Raw genomic sequence first — 2,557 nt, 5'->3', positions numbered from 1 at the left:
AATAATAATAATAATAATAATAATAATAATAATAATAATAATAATAATAATAATAATAATAATGAAAGAGGAGAAGAAGAAGATGATGAGAACTTTGAGATGGAATATTAATGTAACGATTAAACAATGATAATAACAAATGTCAAGGTTAGAGGTTCCACTAATGGTATATCAAACAAGTATAGTATAAACTCTTATTATTGAATTGGAAACCACACACAAAGGAGGTTCCAATCAGATTATATATTGTTAACATGATTACATTAGTCATCTTATTCAATTAATGCTAATACTTGTAAATCTCGTCAAGCATTCATGATTATAACTTATGTTAACAATAAATCAAGTTCCTTTCATAGCTCAGGTGTCGGTTATACCATACATTATGGGCTATGAAAGTGCCAAGCATTTGTTGTACCAAGTGTTATACAACATAAATCAAGATTAGTTATTTAACAAGCAAAGTATTAAAGAGTGAACAAGATAGCAAATATAAAACATGTTAGTATCAAACATTAAAGTCCATATTAAGTTTACATTATACTTATTCTTACACCATTAGTGTAACCTTTTCACCTTGACATAATTAACTTAGCTAGACATAATGAAAGAAAGCAAAATAGATAAACAAAATAAGAACATAAAAGTTAACTAAGTAAAGGAAAGGAAATGAAAGGCATAAACTTAATATTAATGAAAACAAAGCATAAAAAATACAAAGAGAGAAAGGAAGAGCATGATCTTGATCTGGAAATCAAGATGCCTAAATGCATGGCAAATGCCTCCTTTTATAGGCCAAAAATGGGAACTATTGATTTGATGACTAATTGATAAGTGGGTGGCCAACTTTTGACTTGGTGACAATCCTTATCTTCTCTTGTCTGCCCAAAACGTCATTGATAACGTCAAAATTGGAGCCAGTTGTAAACATGAAAGTTGTAGGCAATTGTCTCAGCTTTCTTGTGTAAAAACTTCAGCTCATTTGGACTTCTAGAACTCTAGATATGGCCAAAATACCGAACAGTGCTCGGGCTGGAAGACAGATTCGGGCTTCTTTGTTGTTGCTACAATTTGGACTTGATAATGGCCTTTTTAGATCTTGGGCTCCATATGAAAGTTGTAGGCCTATGTCTTACCTTTCCATCCATATAAATTGGACCTAAATCTGAGATCTGTAGCTCCAGATATGACCCAATTACCGAACAGTGTTCCGGTTTGGATTGCACCGACATCTCTTTTCTAAGTTTGGCCATCTCTTTATCCTTGCAATTTAAGTTCTTCAAGTCATCAATCAATCCTTTCGTTTATGTGATAGACCTGCATTAAAAATAGATATTTACCATAAATTATAGGTATCTTATATTATTAGATACATTATTATAAAACATATTTTAGTTAAGGAGTTATTGATACTTCAAGGGCAAAATGATGATATAAAACCATGATAAAAATGCACTTTTAAGTACTAATCAGTAACTATATACATTTAAATCTTTATAAATTAATACCATTAGAACCATGAAGATTTATTAATTAATCAAGATATTATTTAATTGATAAATTACTCATTTATTAATTTATACATTAATAAATAAATAAATATAATTTATCAAGATATTCTTTTTTTTTTCAAAATATTGAAGGTCATATATATATATATATTATGATATACTAATATTATCTAAATATGAATTATCATTATTCTATATATTTGTTTAACCAAAACAAGTTAATGAATGTAATTAGTCTTATTAAATTGAAGTCATGGATCTATCCATTTTATAACAAACTAAAACTGCATTCATTATATACATAATTAATATACTTCATGGACATTAAGTCAAACAAAAACATCAATAAAAAAGAATATATAGTATTACAAATGATAATACTAAATACAATGATTTCTCATCTCAAAAGAGTAAAGAAAAACAAGTTTTGAAGTTGTTGATTGATTACCAAATTAATTAGAAAGTCATGAGAAATGACAATGAAGATAAATTTGAAAACAATAATTATATGTTAAAATTTATTGCGCATAAAGATGCACTTAGAACAACAATCACATTGCATAATTTTATTTTGCAATATAAGAACACTACATTAAATCTTTTTAATGCATTAAGAAAAGTTAGAGATGAGATCCAAAAAGATATCAATTTCAAGAGAAAACAAGTATCATTGGAATCATATTTTACAAAGGCCTCTTAATTGAGCTATTTGTACGTGTGTATTTTGATGTATAAAGAGATTATTAATTTATTTATCAAGTGGGATCTATGTGTTATTATTTTATAAATTTAGTGATTTATTAATTTACCCTATCGGTCTCAAGTCAAGACCAAAAATATATATTATTTACTTAAGGTTATTACTTTATCAAGATCATGTGTACATATGTATGTATGAGTTGTGTATAATTAGTTTGATATACACATACAAAATATTCTCTCTCTCTCGTTCCTTATTGTAAAACCTAGATTGGTTTGGTAAATCAATTCAGGGACAATTTAGATTGAAGAAATAATAAGAGTGATCTAGCTTAACCAGGTCAAAA

The sequence above is a fragment of the Populus euphratica genome, unplaced genomic scaffold (assembly GCF_000495115.2).
Source record: "Populus euphratica unplaced genomic scaffold, PopEup_1.0 scaffold362.1, whole genome shotgun sequence".
NCBI classification, from domain to species: Eukaryota; Viridiplantae; Streptophyta; class Magnoliopsida; order Malpighiales; family Salicaceae; genus Populus; species Populus euphratica.
Note: the sequence above shows the minus strand (reverse complement) of the source record.